This window comes from Grampus griseus, assembly GCF_964374135.1.
Source record: "Grampus griseus genome assembly, chromosome: 9".
In the NCBI taxonomy this organism is placed as follows: Eukaryota; Metazoa; Chordata; class Mammalia; order Artiodactyla; family Delphinidae; genus Grampus; species Grampus griseus.
The window spans coordinates 15,525,565-15,548,000 of NC_139003.1; the positions used below are offsets into that span (position 1 = coordinate 15,525,565).

The 22,436-nt window shown below is 43.1% G+C and overlaps 1 protein-coding gene across 2 annotated transcripts in view; it reads left to right on the forward strand.

Annotated features, from left to right (window-relative positions):
* DGKI (diacylglycerol kinase iota) overlaps positions 1–22,436 on the forward strand; it is a gene marked incomplete at both ends in the record, with an annotated part of 452,324 nt that overhangs the window by 23,219 nt on the left and 406,669 nt on the right. The window lies entirely within an intron of this gene.

Sequence of the window (22,436 nt, forward strand, 5' to 3'; positions counted from 1 at the left end):
TCTAGTTCCATAATTAAGAAGTTATACTTTAGAGGTATGGCTAGGAAGTCGAGAGCATTGTAGATGGGGAAAAAGGGAAAGACATTCTGGGTGTTTTCCATCATCCTGCTTGTCATGTGTTCCTCCCCTCTTCACTACAGTGGTGATTGATTTCCACAAGGGTAGAGATGGGGTTTGTCTCCTCCTTTCTTTGTGAACTGCATCTTCCCCTGCATTTCCAGACGCACGTGGCTCTGTGTGGGAGGGAACATGTTCTGTGACGTTTGGATGCACTGGCTGCTTTTTTATCGAAAATACTTAGCTTGTACTAGTTGCATCTAGGGGTAGAGTGAAGGGTGCGGGGAGAGCAGTACTGCTTCTCTACTTGTAGATTCCTGAAATTCGGGCAAGGGCATGGCCCAAGATACAGGGTGTAAACTTGGAGTATGGACGTGTAGCTTCAGATTCTGTCCATGTCATGGAAATTGCTTATCATGCCCTGTTTTATTCTTAACATTAGTTCCTACGGCATTCAGTATTTATTGTAAATTCACCAGGGAGGCATGGAAGTAAAAGCCTGGACGTAAACCTTTAATGTGGCTCACCTGGCTCCTACAGGAAAGACCTTAGAAAGCTATGAAAAGAGTTTCAAGGACAAAGCAAAGCCCCAGGAGAATCCCTGTGTGTTTGTGTATATTCTCTCTGGTGCTTTGAACTGCCAATACTGCATACAAGGGTGTTCTAAAAATAGCCCGAGTAACGTGCATCTCCTGCCGAAGGGAGTGAGATCATTTGTGAGGATGATGAGAAATGGAAAAGGAGAGAAGCTTTAGAGATGAGAAACGGAATACGTGAATCTCAGCCGTCTCTGAGGCTCTCCCCCTCACTGAGTGCTTTCTTTGAAGCCTTGATATTGAAAATCAGAAAAAAGTACTAAAAAAAAGGTGTCACTGGGAGAAACATTGGGTTTTTCTCACCTATGTTTTATAATATAAGCAGTTCCCTGGATAAAAATGTACCTGTTTGATAAGAATAGTCATGGGATACTCACTCGCTACACGTGCAAAGCACGATTTCAAGCCCTCGGTGAGGAATCCAAAGTTAAATAATATATGATTTCTCCCTTAAAGTGGGTTCAAGTTGCTTATAACTTATTGGGGAAACAAAAAATGTTTTGAGTGCCTACTGCGTGCTAAATACTATGCTAAGTGCTAGAAATAAAAGAGAAATAAGGGTCTCTGTTATCAAGAATTTATGGTCTAGCGAGGGAGAGAGGCAACGAGTTGAGCTGAAACAGTACAGAATGATAAACACAGAGGTAGAAGGATGCTGGGGCAGGGTGTGGGAGGCCAGAGGAAGGGTGTGGCAAAGATCTTCTGGAGCAGGTGATGGTTTAATGTGCCTTGAAGAAGGAAGAGGACATAGCTAGGTGGAGATAGCTAAGTGGCTTTGTTCATACCATTGGTTCAATACAGAAAACATACCATAAGTTCTTTTTTTTAACATTTATTTTTTAAAGTATAGTTGATATACAATGTGTTAATTTCTGCTGTACAGCAAAGTGATTCAGTTATACATATGTATGCATTCTTTTTCATATTCTTTTCCATTATGGCTTATCACAGGATGTTGAATACAGTTCCCTGTGTTATACAGCAGGACCTTGTTGTTTATCCTTTCTATATATGATAGTTTGCATCTGCTAATCCCAAACTCCCAATCCATCACTCCCCGCCGACCCTCCCCCTTGGCAACCACAGTCTGTTTTCTACGTCTGTGAGTCTGTTTCCGTTTTGTAGGTAGGTTCATTTGCGTCATATTTTAGATTCCGCATATAAGTGGTATCATACGGTATTTGTCTGTATCTCTCTGACTTATTTCACTTAGTATGATAATCTCTAGTTGCATCCATGTGGCTGCAAAGGACATTATTTCATTCCTTTTTATGGCTGAGTAATATTCCATTGTATATAGGTACCACATCTTCTTTATCCATTCATCTGTCGATGGACATTTAGATTGTTTCCATGTCTTGGCTATTGTGAATAGAGCTGCTATGAACATAGAGGTGCATGAACATACCCTAAGTTCTAAATGGCAAACTGGAAACAGAATTTCAAAACACAGTCCATTTATTTGTAATCTCTTTTGAACAGCATCCCCCCATTGATCATTTGAATATCTTGAAGGAGGGGAAGCTTTAAACAGATTCCACTACCTAGAAATCCATGTATAAAAGACCATTTTACTAGGAGTTCTGTCTACTCTGTACTTGTTAGATGTCAGTAGCTTGAACAAAGGTAAACAGCAGGTATAAAGTGATGCACATGATCGTATCTGGGTTGTAGGAACACAAAAGAGGGGAGAGTGGTTAGTTTCGGTTGGGAGCTGTTTTCTTGGAGATTGAAGGAAGAGATGGGACACAGGAGGGCCAGTATGGAAGACAATCCAGGCCGCAGGAATTGAATGAGAAAGGACCCGGTGGGTGGAAACGTGTGTTGTATTTGGGAAGCAGTGTGAATCGTGGAATAATTTTGCTTTGTGCATGGAGGTATGTAGTGGAAGTCCAGGCAAGGAAGGTAAGTTACATGCTCATTACAGAAGGCTTTGAACACCATTGGAAGAGTTTGGATTTTGTAGTTAATAGAGAGCTATTGGAAGTTTGGGAGCAGAGAGGTGATGCTCTGTACCCAAAGGTGGGGAAGTCCTTGTTCTCCCTGGATTCATTGCCAGGGCCCCTTCTGGAGCCACTGTCATTGTTACAGAAGTGACACCTCTCCCCTGCCCTGCCACTCAACATCCGGAGTGGGCGTGAGCTTCCCTGCCTCGCCCACGGCATGAAGAGGGAAGGGAGATCCCTGTTCTCTCTGCAGTGGCCATGATGGCCGAGAGCCACGCTCCTCTCATGCCTCTGGGACAGTCGGAAGGAGGAAGGAGGGTGACTCTCAAATTCATGAGAGTTTGGGAAAGACTGAAAAAGGAGAATGTCCTCAGAGTCTGAAAACGAAACTTATTTTTACATAAAGTAGTATAGTAAGTGGTTAGATTTGATGTCATTCATTAATACTTCAGCTAAATAACATTGTCCTAAGTTCGAAACGGTGACTACACAGAAAACTTGGGAATTTGGCTTGCCTCTGAGCTGGGGAATTTCTCTCTAATGTGTTTGGAGAAACTCCCCAAATTCACGTCTCCGGAATATTTTTTTAATGAAGTGGAAAGATTTTTTCCCCAGATTCCAAGACCTAGAAATCACTGAACACATTAATGGAGAAATATGTATTCTGAATTTATTAGAAAATAGTAGTCAAGCAGCTTAAACATTGTTCCCTGTCAGAGGGCTGTGTTCCTGCCTAACGCTATTATGTGAACAGAGATTGGCTGGACCAGTTAATGGAAACACAGATAATTTTGCAGCTAGGAAAGATTTGCTTTCAGCTGCAAACTGCACACTCCTTTCAGACCTAATCTTCAGTAAATGGAGTGCAGCATTGTGGTGGAAAGTCAGTGCGGCCAATTCTGTCCGCTGGCTTTCATGCCTGTTCCTGAAGGATTAAGACAGTGTCCAGCTTATCCTCTGCATTAGGTACATCGCATCACAGTGCCTGAGTGAGAGCTGGCTCATGCCCTGCATTTTGGAACATCATCATTTTTCTCATATAAATGTAAAATAGAGGAAAATAGGGTAGAAGAGGGAGCGACTTTGAGATCAAACTAGTGTTAAGATGCAGGCAAGAATAGGATCTTGGCTCCAGGCCAAGATGGGCAGTCTTGGGTGCACAGGCCCACATGAGCTGTCTGATGTGAGGATACAGCCTGCAAACTACCTTCAGGCTTAAGATTAGGATACTCTCTTTACTTTTCAACCAAATCTAGTTATTAATAATGTAGTGACTACCACGCAATGTCATAATTCTATTCGATTTACTTAGAACTTAGAACTTTAGGAAGTTCTAAGATGCAGAACTTCCTACTTCTTTCCATGTTACTCAATGAAACCAGTTTTGTTTAAAATGAAAAAGAAATATAACCCATGGTTTTTTGTTGTTTTTTTCTGATAGCCTTCATTCAAAACTGTTTACTCCTCACTGCCCCAGATTGAGAAAGGCATAAATAAAATTAAAATTAAAAACCAAATCGGGGGCTTCCCTGGTGGCACAGTGGTTGAGAGTCCGCCTGCCGACGCAGGGGACACGGGTTCGTGCCCCAGTCCGGGAAGATTCCACATGCCATGGAGCGGCTGGGCCCGTGAGCCATGGCCGCTGAGCCTGCGCGTCCGGAGCCTGTGCTCCGCAACGGGAGAGGCCACAGCAGTGAGAGGCCTGCGTACCGCAAAAAAACAAAAAACAAAACCAAATCGGTTAATGTGTCCCTATCCATCCGTGTTAGAAAATACTACTAGCTGCTCCCGAGTGTGTGTTGTGGGGAGGTGTGTGTGTGTGTGAGTGTAAATGGGGTCTGCTTGTCATGTGTCACTTGTTAACCCTTAGATAGGTCTCGCTCTTGCTGACCCCCAGTGTCCTCGTCTGAAAAGTGAGGCTGGGGATGCTTCCTGCACAGCATGTTTGCTGAGACTGAATGGCATGATGTGTGCACGCTGCACACTGTAAAGTCCTATAGAAATGCCAGATATCACTGTTCCACCACCTTGCTGCATCGCCTGTGTGCACCTGCCATGGAGTGATGTGAAGACCTTGTGAATGTCTCAGACCTTGTGAATGTCTCAGACCTTGTGAACGTGAATTATTATGTCTCATAATTCAGTTTCTTCATGAGGGCTCTAGAGCTTACATTTGCTAAGGGTACCCATCATTCTGGAGATGTGCAAATGCGGGTATGTGAGGATCAGCTAACTTTCTGCTTAGTTTAAAAATATAATACATATTTATACAAAGTAATCCACAAGCATGGTTTAATGCATGGTTAATAGTTAACTAGAACCACAGGGTTATGACCCAACCCAGCAGTTCCCTTCTCCCTCTCTCTCCTGTACTCCCGTGTCCCCAAAGCTGCTATGATATGTTAGCAGTTTCCTCTGGAGTCTACATTTATGTTTTTAGTAATATGCCACCGAGTGCTGTTTTGTAATTGTTCTCAACTGTTTCCTATGAGAAAGTGAGGATTTAGTTCTCTTTTATCCCACCTGCACGTATACCTCCTTTAATCCTTGCACTATCTTCATATCACAGTTTTATTTAAATTGTTCATAAATGCTTGTATCATTGACGTTGTAAATCTCACGCACAACCGAGCCACCCAGTGTGCTAGTGAAGAGGCATTTCCTTTCTTGTATTATTGGTCTCATTTTAAAAATTATTTTTACATGGGCTTATTTCTCATTCTTCCACACACTTCTTAACAGAAACATAAATTTTCCATTACATTTAAACGTGTCAAGTAATGTATCAGTTTCTTATTTTTCTTATCTCGCCCCTCCTGGACTGCTTGGGAGCACAGCCCCCATTTTTTTTTTTTTTACCATTTTCTTGATCTCTCATTGCTGTTTCCCATAGTTGAATCCCCCATTTTCAAGATTTCCTGGATTTCATATCTTCTCCTTTGATTTCTACCTCGTTCGGTGGAACACACAACAATTTCAAGAACAACAATACCACATCCCAGGATGGGTTTTTTCCAGGAACTTTCATCATATTTTTAGACGACTGAGTTGAAAAAGTTTCCCAGGAAGTGGGACACATCCTGGGAAAGGGTGCATAGGAGGTAGATATTTTGAGTCCTTTCATGTCTGGGAATATCTTTTTTCTACCTTTGCACATGATTGAGTGTTTTTCAGGGTATGGAGTTCTAGACTGGAAAGAATTTCACCCCAGAATGGTGAAGACATTTCCCCGTTGGTGCTCTGCTTCCGTAATTGCACTGGAGAAGGCCAATTCCATTCTGATTCTCAACAACTTTGTGCTTTTCTTTCTCTCTGGGTTAAAGATTTTTTTTTCTCTTTAAATCTACTATTTAGAAATTTCAGAACTGATGTGCCTTAGCATGGCAGATATATATACGGTATTGGGGGCTTTTTATTTTTATTTTTTTTAACGTCTTCATTGGAGTATAATTGCTTTACAATGGTGTGTTAGTTTCAGCTATATAACAAAGTGAATCAGCTATTCATACACCTATATCCCCATATCTCCTCCCTCTTGCATCTCCCTCCCACCCTCCCTTGGGGGCTTTTTAGATCTCTTCAATCTGAAAACGTTGAGTTCTAAGAGATTTTCTGGCATTAGTTTTGAGGGTGAAAGAGAATATATCTTCTTCCCCTGCATTTTACCAATTGCTTTTTTTCTGGAATTGATATCAAAAAGCTATTGCATCTTCTGGACTATTCCTCTGATTTTCTTTTCTATTAAAGTTCTTTCTTTTTATCTGCTTTCTGGGAGATTTCCTCATTTAGTTGCCATTCCTTTATTGGATTTTCTTGTTTTCTGTGGCCCTATTTTAATTTTTAAGAGCTCTGTCTTGCTGTCTAGGGCTCATCTTTATAGCATTCCATTCTTGTTTCATGGCTTTAATATCTTCTTATCTCTGAGGATATTAATGATATTTTCTGGATGCTTTATTAATCCTGTAATAATTCTTTTCTCGTCAGAAAATTTTTTCTTTTTAGTATCTTCTTTTCATGTTGGAGACTCCGTTCAGACGTCTGATGATGCAGTCACATTGAAGAGAGCAGCCCCAGAGGCTGCGTGGAAGCTCCACGTGTTTATATTTGTAACTTGTTAGACCATGAAGCTCCACTGGGGACCTGGTTTGTTTTATTGGGAAAACACTAAACATTAATATTTTCTGTTCCCTTTCCTCAGAGAAGAATGCTCCACTCTCCTCTGAAGAGGTTAACATCTAACTGGTATTTCTCTGGGGCTGGAATTTTTATTATTCGTTGTACAGATTTTCAGTTGATCTCTCAGCTTGCAGTGGAGGGTCTCATCCTCACACCCAGTTGTGGTTGGTGTTTCGAGTTCGCCTCTGGCTTAGATTCTTTAGAAACTACATCTCCAGACTCCGGGCTGTGTGTGCCGGGAGGACCCACCAGGCTGCTCGGGATGGGACTCTTAACTAGTCTCCGCGAAGGCTTTCGGCGCCTTCTCCTACCCTCCTCTTCAGTGGTACTTGCTGCCTCAAGTTCCTGACCTTTTCTGGAGCTCTGCAGGGTGAATCCACCTCTGGATTTTTTCCTTCCTCCTTCATACACTTAATTTCCAGCCTTCTCTGCCCAGCCTCCTCATGGTTGCCTCTACCCAATTCACTGCCCAGGCTCCCCCAAATCCTGTCGTCATCCCTTTTGCTGTCATCGCACCTTTTCCTTTTTTTCTTGTGACATTATGTCTTTTTTTTTTATTGGAGTGTAATTGCTTTATAATGGTGTGTTAGTTTCTGCTTTATAACAAAGTGAATCAGTTATACATATACATATGTTCCCATATCTCTTCTCTCTTGCGTCTCCCTCCTTCCCACCCTCCCTATCCCACACCTTATTTCCTTTACTTTCATTTCAGTGGGAGTTTCTGGAGGGAGCTGGGATAAAGGTGCCCATTTCATCATGGGGACCTGAAAGTTCTCACTCTGTTCTTCCTCAGCAAGAACAATAGAAAATTAGACAAGTCAATGTATTTCTTTAGAATTTTTAAACAGACAATAATGTCCTTAGTGCCTCTTGCTTCTAAGACTTTTAGGAGTTTCGCAGGTGTTTCATCTCTCTTAACTTTCTCTGTGCCAGAGGAGGGGTGGGTAATTTTGCATCATCTTTCAAGCATCCAAGTGGAGGAGGTACCTCTCGTGACTCCCCTCTGCATTCTGCACAATCCTGTTGCATTCTTTCAGCTCACCATTTGCCTTGTAGCCATCAGCTAAAGTTTCAGTCTCTCCCTTTGATTACCAGCCCCTCCCAACCTTGAACCGCTGGTTTCTGCCACACTCAATGTTCCTGTCTGTCTTCTGTCTGTAGCCTGTGCTCCCCTGGTTTTCTGGGAAGCCCTCAGACTTGTCATCCTCCTAGCGGCTCAGATGCCATTCTCCCCAAACACCCAGAGTTCATTTAGCACCAACGGGGTGCTCAGTCTGGGATTTATGAAGGCCCATCACTGGGGAGAGACTGTTGCTAATGAGGTGCAAATTGAAAGCGGCTGGGGAGGAACTGCTCTCTCTCTGGGCTAGGCCCCACAGGAGGGTGGATCGTTCTGACACTTGCAGGGGAGGCCGGCTGTGGATGGCAAAGGCCGGATTCCGGGCCAGGGAGGCCCTTGCACAGTGCCGGGAGGCTGGTCTGGACTCAGACGGGCCCAGCCCGGAGCTGCTGCCAGCTGGCTAATCTCTTGGCTGGGTTTTCTGGCTGGCTTTCCTTGCAAGTAGGAGAGGCCGTGCTCAGTCACGGGGCTTTCCCAGACATTGGAGAGGGAGCCAAGAAGACCCAGGGCCCCAGAGACACTGTCCTTGAGGTTGGTATGCTAGAAGGTTAAGAGGAAGGGGGTTTGGTGGTGGAATCGTGGTCCCAGTAGCAACTGCTGGGAGAAGGGCGTGTATCTCTTCCTCCTGTGCGTCTGCCCAGCAGCCTCACATGAAGACTCCCGTCTAAACTGTTCACCTGAGTGCGCTCCTCAGCTTCTCTTCTCTGCTTCTGGAAGGTTCAACCTTCTCTCAGCTGTTGTCATTTGCAGGTGTCCCCACCAGAGTGTGGCAGAACTGTGGGTGAGAAACTCTGCTTAGAACCAGAAACTGTGTTCTGGTGGAGAGGAAAGGAGGGAAGGAGGTGGATGCGGGCTGTTGTGTAGATGGGGAAGTGACTCTGCGCCTCCTGGTCTGTGTGACCCCATGTGACAGGGCCCCGATGTGGAATCCATGTGTCCATTTGGGTGACCTTGAGCAAGGTTCTTAAATGCTCTGACTTTAGCACCCTCTGCCTTTTTGCCCCTGTTTCTCTTTATCTCATTTCTCTGATTTGATAAAGAGGTCCCCGAGTGCCAGCCTAGGTGCAAAGATGATGAAAATGAGTGAAATAGTGTCAATATTTCAAGAAACTGATCTTCCAGTGGCAGAAGACAGATTGTAAACAATACAGAGATCCGTGATGAGAAATGAACGACGTCAGAAGCATGTAAAAAGCATCATGGGATGATGGAAGAAGGGGCAACAGTGCTGTCTGAAATGGACAGAGAATGCTTTACGGTGGTGGTGACATTCGATCCGGTTGCGGAAGCTTGATTCTGGAGGCATATAAGGAAGTGTGCTCTAGAGCGGTGACAGCATAGTCGTGGAGGTTTGAAAAAGTATGGTGTGTTCTAGAAAAGGCAAGTTGTTTGTTGGTCCTAGGTTGCAGGTGACAGTGGACTGGCAGGCCGTGCATCTAGAAATAGACAGGGTCAGAGGGTGGAGGGTGCTACTCCGTCCATCGTAAGGTGTGTTTGGACCTCTCCTTATTGGTGGTGAGGGCTGGTGGTGGGCTTGGAGAACTGTGCTAATTTACTAAATGAGGAGGCTGGCCTAGATGATCCCTTGCCGTCTGAAATTCTCGGATTCTCTGTGTGGGTATGAAGATGTGGGTCTGAGAACATGGCTTCATTGAGGAGCGTTATCTGGTGTAACGTCTGTGAGTAGGTGTTTAAATGTAGGCCGGACTCAGTAGCTACGTTAAGACGTAACATCAAGCGGGGCTTGGAGCAACAGGTCCTCAGTGAAGCTGGAGTTGACATCTCCAAGTCTTGTTTCAGCCTTTGATCACGATTTTGACCCTGGCTAAAGCACGTGACCTGTCTGTGCCTCAGAATCTCTACATGTCCAATGGAAATTTTCACTTCTGTGCAGCTGGGATGGTTTTGTTTTTGTTTTTTTTGAAATAGTTTTATTTGATAATGACTGCTGTGGTTAGGGCATTGGAGGGGAAAAAAAGTTATTTTAAAGTTTAGCATTTTTTCTAATTGTGTTATTAGCTGTTCACAAGCACAGAAATAAAAGCTACGTGTACATGAATTTTGCGTAATACACTTGTGTTGAGTTTTTCCTGAGTTTTGACTCACGTTTGGAGTAGGAATCTGGTGGGAGTAGGGGTGGGAAGATGGGAATGTATACAAACAACAGTGTTGTAGGAACTAACTTAGGGAAGCACGCAGACAGCAAAGCCTTAGCTGAATGTTCCAGCCGGGCCATTTTAGGAATGCACTTGGCGTGCTGATGACGAGTTCCTGGACTTCTAAATGTTAGTTTACGCTTGTTGAACTTTAAACCCCAGGGGATTATTGTTTTCTGGAACCACAGGACACTTTGACCCGGCTCCACGGCAGTTTCCAGTCTCCGGGTTGCCTGTTTGCCTTTGAGATGGATGTATTTTCTTTGATTTTGTTCTGAGAGTCTTTAGTGCACTAGCCAAGTCATCGTCTCAAAATACTTTCCAGTTAGTTCATCTTTGTAATGAAAGGGATAAAGGATTTCTATGTGGTTCAGTTCTCAGGCTCTGAGACAAAGTCACCAATGTCACTGATGGTCTGACAGACAAATACAGGTGAAGCCAAGAAGGATATTTGAAATATGGAAACGCTGGTAAAGTGTGGGCGTGGACACTGCTTGTCACAACTGATACCTTCAGACGAGGGCACATGTCTAATGTTAGCTCTGCTGTGGCTAGAGAGGTCTGGGACACACACATACAGGAAAGAAACTTAGTAGATGTGACATCTTAAAAGAGACTGGGCAAGAAAGTGATCAGCAGGTACTTTTCTTTTTAATATTTAATGAGAAGAGTGGCTTTTTAAAAAAAATAAATTTATTTTATTTATTTATTTTGGGCTGTGTTGGGTCTTCATTGCTGACTGCGGGCTTTCTCTAGTTGCGGAGAGCGGGGGCTACTCTTCGTTGCGGAGAGCGGGCTTCTCATTGCGGTGGCTTCTCTCGTTGCGGAGCACGGGCTCTAGGCGCGTGGGATTCAGTAGTTGTGGCGCATGGGCTTAGTTGCTCCGCGCCATGTGCGATCTTCCCGGACCCGGGCTCAAACCCATGTCCCCTGATTGGCAGGCGGGTTCTTAACCACTGCGCCACCAGGGAAGTCCAGCAGGTACCTTTTAACACTGGCCTCACTCAGACACGCAGCTCGGGCCCATGTAGTCTTCGAGCTGTTAGCACTGAAATAATCTGCTGGTACCTCCAGGTTGGCTTTCCAGTAGGAGTGATGGTCAGTATGAACCACAAGCATCCTCACTTCCAGTCTGTGAGGCCTTTATTGATCACCAGTGAAATTATGGCCGTGGTCAGTGGTTATAGCCCTGTGTTGAGGGCAGGGGTGGGGGGGAGTCACAATTTAACAATATAGTATTTATTTTGTTCTATGCAAATGAGTAAACTACTTAGTGCAAAGTAATTTTTCTTGACTGTGAACTCTAATAACAGTTATTTCTCTTCTGTCACATGTCATTTTTAGTATTCTTTTAGAGTTATGTCTGTGTGGTCTCTAAATGATTGTGGTATATCTTGGTCTCTAAATGATTGTGGTATCCTTGTGGTATCTATATTGTGGTATCTATATACCACAATATAGATTGTGGTACCACAATATAGATTGTGGTATCTATATCTTGTTGGTCTCTAAATGATTGTGGTATCCTTGAGGGTACAGCAATTAATTCATTCCACAAATGTTTCTTAAGCACCTCAGGTGTGTCAAGCACCCAGTGTGTGTTTTAGGCACCAAACACAAATGAATAAGGTCCATTCCCTTACCATGAGAATCTCACATATTAGTAGGGGGAGATAGGTAAGCAGACAGACAATTATAATATATATATATATATATATAGAGAGAGAGAGAGAGAGAGAGAGAGAGAGAGAGAGAGTGAGTGAAGGTCAAGAGGTCAACGCAAGCAAAGACATAGCTGTGGGAAATGACTTGATTGTATAGAAAATTAAAAGAGAGTTGATAATCCAGTAATATAAAGTGATAGGTTGGGCCAAGAAATGAGACCAAGATGGTAACCATGTTATCATTTTATTTCAGTGTTATTCAGTGAGGGTGATTTTGTCCTGACTTTGGAGATGCTACTGGCATCTAGAGGTTAGAGGTCAGGGATGCTGAGAAACGTCCTACGGTGAACAGGATAGCCCCTCACGGCAGAGAATTACCTGGTCCAGAATGTCCGCAGGTGCCAAGGCTGAGAAACGCTGCTCCTGATATTTTCATCATGCCTGGGTCGAATCATTCAAGTCTTAGCTCAAAAGTTACTTCTTTAGTGGCTGTGCTGCCTGCCCCATCTGTCATAGAAATGCTTGTCTCTTCTTCTCCGTCACTCTTTATGACATAACCCTGTTTTACTTCCTCTGTGCTTTCTGATACCACCTGATATCATATCATATATTGCTTTTTCATTATCTGTCTCTCCCCCCTAAAATATAAACACTATGAGGTTTTTGATTTGTTTGCTGCTGCTTCCCTGAAACCTAGCATCGTGCGGGGAACATAGGCAAATGCTTGGAAAAATTTGATATCTGGGGGTTCTGGGTGGATGAATGCAGCATGTTGGATACAGATTCTGTGGTGATGGAATTATAACAGGAGTTAACATTTATTTTTACTATGTCTACCAGGCACTGTTCTAAGTATTTTACACGTATTAATCCCTCAACAACCTTAGGGGTAGGCATTATGAATATTCCCATTCTACATATGAGAAAACTGAGAGAGGTTAGGTATTTTCCTAAGATTATGCATCTAGCAGGTGGCAGTGCCAGGGAGGTATAAGATCACCTTATGTGATATTTGTGTACTCATGCGTGCTCATTACAGCTATTACTGTGGGGGGTAGGAAGGGGACTTGTGAATTGGATTTGAAGGGTTTCAAAGAATGTGCCCCAAATCAGAGATGCCAGGTGGATAGAAATCAGGGAGTGGGTAGTTGGTGGACATAAAAGATTTAATAATGAAAAGATTGGTGTCTTGCCAGGGATGGAGTGTGCTACCCTAGTGAGGGTGTCTAATGACCCAGACAGGTCAAAGCTGATGACCAGGTGCTCTTACTTAAGGGAGCACTTTGGTTCGGAGAGAGATACAACAAACCCTGACCTCCAAGGCATCCTTTGGGTGGAGTCTCTGTGGCTGGTGGCAGAGCTGCTTCCTCATTATTGTAAGACTGCTCACCACTTGCATCTCCAAGGTTCCTGTCCTGGTGGCTCTGGAGCTCTCAGAACTAAGACTGCACAGCTGGGTCATTTTCTAGTTCCTGTCCAAGCAACCCAACCTATGCTCTATGGGAGGCCCTGACCTGCCCTCCACAGATAACGTGGCTGGTCTAGTGTAGCCCTGCTGGGATGCCAGGTGGTTCCTGCTGTCAACAACCTGGAAACGAGGGAGGAAGATGATCACCCTGTTTCTCTCTCTTCTTTCTTTTTCCCAATGGTGGAACTACACACTGGAGCTCAGTGAGTCTTGGTGTACACACACCTTATGGACAAAAGTGGGGCGGATCTCTGGGTTTTGAATACATTTCACGACTTGAGGGAACGGCCATTGGGGTTAATGGGGCAGAGCGTGTTGGGTTCTGAGTTTATAGCTTCTTCACATGCAGTTGGATTGCCCGACACTGGAGGGCACTATTAGGTTATGAGGAGGGGAGTAAGAGGGAGGTTGCTGCACTGTCGTCAGCGGGGGCTGCTGGTATTGGAATAGAAAGAGCTTGGGGACCTGTTTTTGAAGGCTTTGGTCTCCTCTACATCCAGCCAAGGATGGTTCCAACTGGGGCAATAGGTAGATCTAGGTAATAGCAGCGAGCTAGGGCTACCATGTTAGGCTGGAACCCAGAAAGAAATATCTTGATTTTTTTTCTTCCATAATAGGGACTTGGCATTCTTGTGTAAGTTGAGTTTCCAGAAGATGGAGCTGGCGTGGGACTGGCTGGAACTGATGTCTAGCGGTGGAAGATGCTAGTGCAAGAGAGGCTTCTTGTCTGAGTTGCAGGTGCAGCTATGTCTGGAAGAAAAGACTTGAGTCAAACTGAGTTTGTAAAGCAGAGAGGTTGGAAGGGTAGAGTTGGGAGGGAAAGTCTGGAGAGTTCTCGTGAGAAAATTATGCAGAGAGAGAGGACCTTCATGGGCAAGCCGTGAGCCCTGGAGGCTCATGCTTAGGGCGGAGAGTCGGTACTTAAAATGGAGGACTTGTTGCCATTTCATGACTTGTCTGGGTTGTTACTCAGAGGTTTTAGATAAGGGAGTGAAGTTTTCAGACTTGCCTTTCAATTAGACTATTCAGATGACTGCACAGAGGATGGGTCAATAGAGGCTTTTGTGCCAGTCTAGTTGAAAGAAGATGGACAAGGGCAGAGCTAGGAGATGGAGGGATGAGGGAAATCTTTAGGATTTAAAATTAAGAGGACTTAATGACTGAGTATGATTTACTGGGAACGAAAGAAGAATCAAGGATGACTTCTGTGTTTCACATTTGTTTGGTTAGTGGGACTAGCACCTCAGATGAAGAGTAGAGGAGGATGAGCTACACTGGATGGGGAAATGATGAATTTTCAGTATTAGTGCATACGAGGTACCTGTGAGCCATCAGGATAAAAAAGGCCAGTGTGAAAGGGACTTTGATATTCAAGGGAATGGTCCAGGCTGGATGTGTAGATTGTGCAATGGGAACAGGAATCATGAGAGCAAACATGATAATCGAGGGATAGTCTGTAGGATGAGAAGAAAAGAGGACTCAGGGGGCACTGATGTATCCCATATAAGGGCCCATAAGAAGGAGTAGAGTCACATTTCAAGATTTGTGTTAGATGCAGATTTCTTTCTGAAGTCTCTCTGTTGTAGAATTACTTCTTTCTCGCTCTGGTACTCTACAGTATTTTTAATTTTCAGTGTGATAAGTAATGTTACAGAGATAACATGCGATAGCTAGTGCTATGACTGCCATGCAAGCTGTAAGCTTCTTTAGGCCTAGATCCTCATCTTTTTTCATATCCGTGCCCTTAGTGTGAACTTCAGTGGCTAATGTGTAGTAGGATTTCAACAAACAGATGATATTGAATACATGAATTAGTAAATATTTACTGAAAGAAATAATGTACCATTTCATTAGAGAATTTGTTTTTAACCCACATTAGAGGACGAAGACATTTGTAGACCAATTGGGTTTTTTTCTCTACTTCATAATAGACTTGACCTCCCAACTTCTTAAGCAAACCAGTTTGCTCATTTCTGAAAAGGGAGCACTTAGGTTAGTACCATAGCCCCCTGCAGAAGCTGGACGAGTAACTCGAGAAAATTTTTGCAAATAGTGCGACCAATAAGGGATTAATCTCCAAGATATACAAACAGCTCATATAGCTCAATATCAAAAAAATAAACAACCCAATCAATAAATGGGCAGAAGACCTAAATAAACATTTCTCTAAAGAAGACATAACAGATGGCCAACAGGCACATGAAAAGATGCTCAACATCACTAATTATTAGAGAAATGCAAATCAAAACTATAATGAGGTATCACCTCACACTGGTCAGAATGGCTATGATTAAAAAGTCTACAAATGATAAATGCTGGAGAGGGTGTGGAGAAAAGGGAACCCTTCTACCCTGTTGCTGGGAATATAAATTGGTGCAGCCACTATGGAGAACAGTATAGAGGTTCCTTAAAAAACTAAAAATAGGGCTACCATATGATCCAGCAATCCCACTCCTGGGCATATAACTGGAGAAAACCATAATTTGAAAAGATCCATGCACCCCAATGTTCATAGCAGCACTATTCACAATATCCAAGACATGGAAGCAACCTAAATGTCCATTGACAGAGGAATGGATAAAGAAGATGTAGTACATATATACAATGGAATACTACTCAGCCATAAAAAAGAATGAAATAATGCCATTTACAGCAACATGAATGGACCTAGAGATTATCATACTAAGCGAAGTAAGTCAGAGAAAGACAGAGATCTTATCATATCACTTATAAAATATATCACTTATATTTTTTCAGGTATCAATTAATCTGAAAAAAGAAAAAAGATACAAATGAACTTATTTACAAAACAGAAATAGACCCACAGACATAGAAAAGAAACTTATACTTACCAAGGGGAAAGATGCAGGGAGCGATAAATTAGGAGGTTGGGGAAGAAAAGCTGGACCAGTAACTCAAAGAGGGTGTTGGCTGTCCTGGCTTCACACGGGGAGTGTGCAGGGTGGAAGGCTCTTGCATTCTCCTTGCTCTCAGGTGCATTGACACGGGTGTGCTTTTCTGTGGTGCTCCAGCGAGAAAGAGGAAGATAGCTTTTTGCAATATTGAGGGGAAGAAAAGCAGATTCTATAAATACCCAAGAAAAGTAATAAAACAAATAATTTTACTTTAATGAACTGAAAGCCAATGTTATTTAGTGCTATTTTTCACTGGGAGGCAAAAAGAGAACAAATCTTTTGGGTAATTATTGATATTTCCATGTTTGCAGTAGGATTTGAGATAGCGAAGGAGCAGCTTAATCTTCCATTGTCCGAACTTGGAGACGTCTTGAGTAATCCAGAGATAGGAAATTACTGCCCAAGGATTTTCTTTCAGTTTATATAACCTATTTGACCTAAAACCAGTAAACCATCTGTTTTTAAGTATAAATGACATACCCGTGTATTTTGTTCCGCCTCTGCACTATTTGTAGGCTCAGAATTCTCTCTATACTTGTTCTGTAGGGAGGTTTATACTATTTAATAATACTTAGACAGTCTGGGGCATTTCTTATCTAATTCCAAGCCTCAGTTTGTGTGCCAGGTTGCTTGGAGCAGCTCAACTCCTTGTAGTCAGAGAAGCTGGAAGCTGTCAAATGCTTAAGAGTGCGAAAGACTCACCCTTTCTAAAAGGGAAGAAGTTGATGATGGAATTTGAACCCTTTTTGGCATTTCCCTACTTCGTAAGAACACTTGACAGTGTTCCATTCCAGTGCTGAGAGTTTTTCTTAACTCTTGAATGGAGAGCCCTATTAGAAAAGGCCTTGTAAAGGCTTTTGTGAGGGTGGGTAATCCTGCTCTGGTGGCTTCTGTCCTCATTTCTCCCCTCCACCCTTCATTGTACTTCCATATCCACGTGTCATCCCAGTGCAGAGAGCCTTTGCAAAATGAGAATTGAAAGGACAAACCATTAATCAACAGAGGTAGCAAAGCTGCCTTTTGGGGTTTAATAATGTGCCCTGCACTATTTTTGTGTTTAGCAAAAACCCATTTTGCCTCATTATGAACATGTTTTCCCTTGGGCTTTCACTTCTGGGATTATTTCAAGACAAATTATATCCAGGTATTAGTCTCATTTGCCCATATCTCACTCAATACTATTAGAGTTATTGAATATCTTGAACCAGGAAGTTGCATTTTGCCACCATTAAATGCACAGCTTGAAATGCTAAAATTCAGTTTGGAGAAAAATCACTACATTTGAATGGGTTAGAATCTTGCCCAAAATGCATTTTTCCTTCAGTCTCATGATAAGAGCTGTTTTAGGATTTGAAATTTATAGCTAAGGACTTTGCACCATCTTTGCAAAGTGGTCTGGAATTGGAGGCTGCGATAAACATGGTAGGTCCTTGGGAGGAGTCCTCCAGGTGGAGGGTGAAGTTGAGCGTAGGTCCGTTTCTTTCTGCTTTAGTTCCTTGAACGGTAGACATCCTTGGTGTCTCATGCTATAAAGTTAGCACCAGCACACTCAGCACCCAAGGGGGTGATTCCCAGAGTGTGGGCATCCACAGCCCTGTACCCCCAATCTGACATGACCCAAAGTGAGGATCATGGTGACTTTTGTCCCTTCCCCTGACCTGAATATGCCCTGGGAATATGAGCATTGGATTCATCCGTACTCACTTACCGTAATGCATACAAAGAAGACTGAGTTTGCCAAAGCCAAATAAGAAATCAAAGGCCAGGTCGGGAATTCGTTTTCAGCCTCTTCTCTGATGTGGACCCACATGCAATTGTTCTGTATTGTCCGGGCGCTCCTGAGAGGACTCTCTTCTCTTTGTCTTGGCATTGATGATGAGACCCATGCACTAGCACAGTCACTTATGAGCACTGTAGCTGGTTCCCCCAAGTCTCTGTTCTCATGTAGAGGGATCCTGCCTACCAGCGTCATCCTTGGCCTATTTACTCTGCTTAAAAAGAGGTACTCCCTTCCTTCTGATTGCTTGTCGAGTTGTGTCCCTTGCATACTTGCACAGAATCATTGTCTGAGGCGTTGCCATCTTGAATTCTTTACATTTCTCACAACTCACAGTGTTGACTGATCTCACAACTTACGCTTACTGTGCTTCAATTCATCATGCATCAGCGACTTGGGGGGCTACAGCCTTTCATGTTACACACATAACACATCCTGTATTGTTGCTGCCTCAAATATGACTGTGCACTTAACACAGAGGCAGCGTGGCTTCGTGGGTGGAGCGCAGGCGTTAAGGTCAGGATTCTTGGGTTTAAATCTTGACTCTACCCCTTCCTAGGTGTATGGAGTTAGGCCAGTTATTTAAGCTCTCTTGGCCTCGATCTCGTTATCTGTAAAATGGGTATGATAATAGAATCTGCCACATAGGGTTATTGTGAGTGAGGATTGAACGAATTAATAAACACAAAGGGCTTGGAATGATGTCTTTTGCGTGTTACGATATAAAATCTTAGTTATGATGATCATGTTAGGGGCTCAGTATCATGACCTTGAAATTGAAAGAGCAGGGTTTCTTCATCAAGTCATTTTGCTTTGGCACTTTACTATCATTAAGATTCCAGTAAAATATGCTTGAAACTGCTTAAGAGGTTGGGTATAACACTTGCTACAGTTAAATGCCTCTCGGTTTTATAGGATATAGAACTTAGGTGATGATGATGATAGCCAACATTTATAGAGTACTTATGATGTACCAGGTCCGTCCAAAGCAGTATATATAATTTTACTTATTCTTCATAAAAACTATATGATGGGAGGCTTATCTCCATTTAACAGATAGGCTGAAGCTGCAACTTAAATGGCGACTCAAAGACTTGGAGCTGGGTTCGTACCCAGGTCTCTGTGCGCAGAGACTGCACCATTTATCATTATTATAAACTGCCTCTTTTACAATTGACTGGTTCTCCTGCAAAGTGGAAGCCTGGGGGATGGGAAGTGAAGGGGATCTTCCTGGGATCTACCACTTATGAGATGTTGGACCTTGAACAAGCCACTCCAGTTGCTTGAAGTAGAGTTTTCATCTGTAAACTACAGATGACAGTTACTGGACAGGATGTTGTGAGAGATTCAGAACAAAGTAACATCTATAACAAAGCGAGCACAGAGAGATACTTCAAGAGTTGCTCCCTACCTGGCTTTGCCAGAGCGATCAGAAATTATGAAGATTCCATTTTATATTCGTGTTTAACACATAATAAAGGAGGGATAATTCATTCTGAAATCAGGCTGTATTTCTCTTCATGGTGCAACCAGAGCTCAATCACTTTTAACAAGTATGACTTGGTCCAAACCGGTGTACGTGTCACTCTTGTCCTGCACAATCTGATAGATCTGGAAGGCTGCATCACAGCCTTTATACTAAGTCTCAGTTTTTCCCAATGTCAAAGGGATTTACATGGCAGATTTCAGTTCTCATAGGCTCTGCAAAATACTGGCCCTTCTTGGTCTTTCTAACAGAGTATTTTGTGTTTGCCTTCTTCTGAGGTTGGTCAGGAAATTATTTTTTGGCCCCGGGGGAAGTTGGCTTCTGCAGGCTGCGATTATGGGTGGGAGTGATGGGAGGAGGTGCATTAAATCCTTTTTGTCAGCTATTGGTCAGAATGGTGCTTAGAATGGATCTCGCCATTTGCAAAGCCCGTAACTTTTCCAGTGTAATGACATTAAAGAGCCTCCTGACAGCAGTAGGTAAGGAGTAGCTCAGGGGTGTTGCTGTTTAATCACTTTAAGCTCAAGTTCATGTGCTATTAGATCCAGCCCGCTTCTCTATCACTTCATCTTTGGGTAGCACACCGTTGCTTCAGGAGCAGAATTCAGGAACAATTTTCGTTGATCTGTTGACAAGAATCGTGTTAGACTGTCTGATCAAGGCTGGTGCATGAGCTCAATCTCTGGGCTCACGGTCAGTTAAAAGAGGACCCGCTCTGCCACGTGTCCCTGGTGGTCCCTGGTGCTCGCTGGCGCTGTTCACCAAATATTCAAGATGGCAACGCCTCAAACAATATTCCGGCTCTCCCCACCCGGGGAGTATGGTAGGTTGTACTTCCTGGATCCCTTATATTTGGGTGATTAGTTCTGGACAATATGTTGTGATTGGAAGTGATGTATGACACTTCCAGCTGGAATGTTTATTTGCCAATGCCAGCCCCTCCAGATATGTCTTTCCCTTCTACCACAGTTACTGTCAACATTCTCCATCGTCAGCTTGGAGACCCAGAGACCCCCCAGCCAACCCTGTGTAGACAGGCAGTGCGGGCTAGAGATAAACTCTTGTTATTTTAACAAATGAGACATGTCTTATTTGTCTGCAGTGTATCCTACTCCATCCCAACTAATGCAATGATCCAGGTCCAGGACTTGCACTTCTGGTGACCAGTCAAGACGTAACCTTGACAGCACTTGTTTTCTCAGTTTTATCTTTACCGTAAAGTCTGTCTGGCAGTATGAGAAAATGTAAGACTTTAATAATAAATGTTTTGGGGGCAATAAAACTTGATCAGTAGCTTCACAGTCTAGTTATTTTCTTAAACTTTTCTTTTTCCTGCATTTCCTTGCCTGAGACCTTAATGTTTTGCTTGGCATGTAGCGGCCACTCAAAAAATGACTCACGAATGAATTTTATATAAAACCATTAATTTGAAGGGAACTTGCCATTAGCATTATAGAAATATTTTGACTCTCTCTGAACTTACTGTTGCCAGTTATTCTTTTATTATTTCAACTCTAAGTCATACGATCTTCCATCATCTCCCAATGAGAGACAGGCCCCGCCACGGCTTATCCGTGGCTGCAGCAGGCGCTCTGGGACAGTAGCACAGGGTACCCAGCAAACCCAGGACATGCATGAGACTCTTGCTTATGAATTGGCCAAGGCCGTAGCATCCAAACTGCTGCTGGCTCTGGAAAGTTTTTTCACCTTTTTTTTTTTTTTTTTTCAAACTTACATGGTTTCAACTAAACTGTAATTTTTCTGACCATGGAAACTCTCATCTCTAAACTCCTACCCATCAAGACACACCTAAGATTATCTATCCTATCATTATGAAGTGCTGAGAGGGAAAGGGACAGGGGTTAGGACAGCCTGAGGCTTCAGTGTGATGCCTGGTGACAAAGTGTCCATCTTTACAACCCTAAGCACACATCCTGCCCAATTAGAGGTGTCTCTTGAAGCAATTCCTTCTTTTCATTCCTCCAGACATTGCTTTAGATCAGGCTCTCAGATCTGTGATTACACCATTAAATTAGAACAGCGCCTGGGACACCAATAAGAATATGCTATTATTATCTTTATTATTGCTATTTTGGAAGCCTCACGTTCTCCCTGTCTCTACGTTTTCTCCACTCCGATCTGTACTCTGCATCTTTTAAGAATAGATTCAATTCTGTCATTTCCCCTTTACTAAAGCCCTGTTCCTCCATTGCCTGGGGTATAAAGCCCCCAGTCCTGAGCTCATCATCCCTCCTCTGCAGTGGTTCCCCCCACGTTAGCCGTATCTGAACCACTGATGGAGCTGGCCAACCTCCCATTCCCAAACTCGCTTCCCCAGGAGATGTTCCTAGATGCTATTATGCAAAATACAAAATTCATTTGGAAGGGTTACTGATTCCTAATAGCTTTTCATCATTATGTATTTTTTTCAGGCATCTAAACCTAAAGCTTAGGGGTGATGGTGAAGGGAGACAGCACGTTCCTGGGGTGGGGATGTACCATTTAAGAAAGGCCCCGGGTGATTCGGAGACCACGTCTTCCCCGCCTCGCCACCTCCACCTCCCCGGAGAGAACCACTGGCCCGTGCTCCTCCCTCTACTATGTCACCAAGCTTCTGGGGCCTCCTCAACCTTACCACGCTCTGTGACACCCCCTTGCTTTGTACATGCATTCTCATCCCCTTTTATGCCCTTCTTTCTTTCTCTGCTTGGGTCTGTGTATTTTAAGACAGTTCAAAAGTCAGTTCTTAGGCCTTTCCCAGCATTCCCGATGGCTGTCTCTCTCTTCCTGTGGCCCTTTGCATTGACCTGTGTTATTATTGTTATTATTATTTATTGAAGTATAGTTGATTTACAATGTTGTGTTAGTTTCTGGTGTACAGCAAAGTGATATATATATATATATATATATATATATATATATATATATATATATATATATATATTCTTTTCCATTACAGGTTGTTACAAGATATTGAATATAGTTCCCTGTGCTATACAGTAGGACTTTGTTGTTTATTTTATATATAGTAGTTTGTATCTGTTTATCCAAACTCCTAATTTATCCCTCACC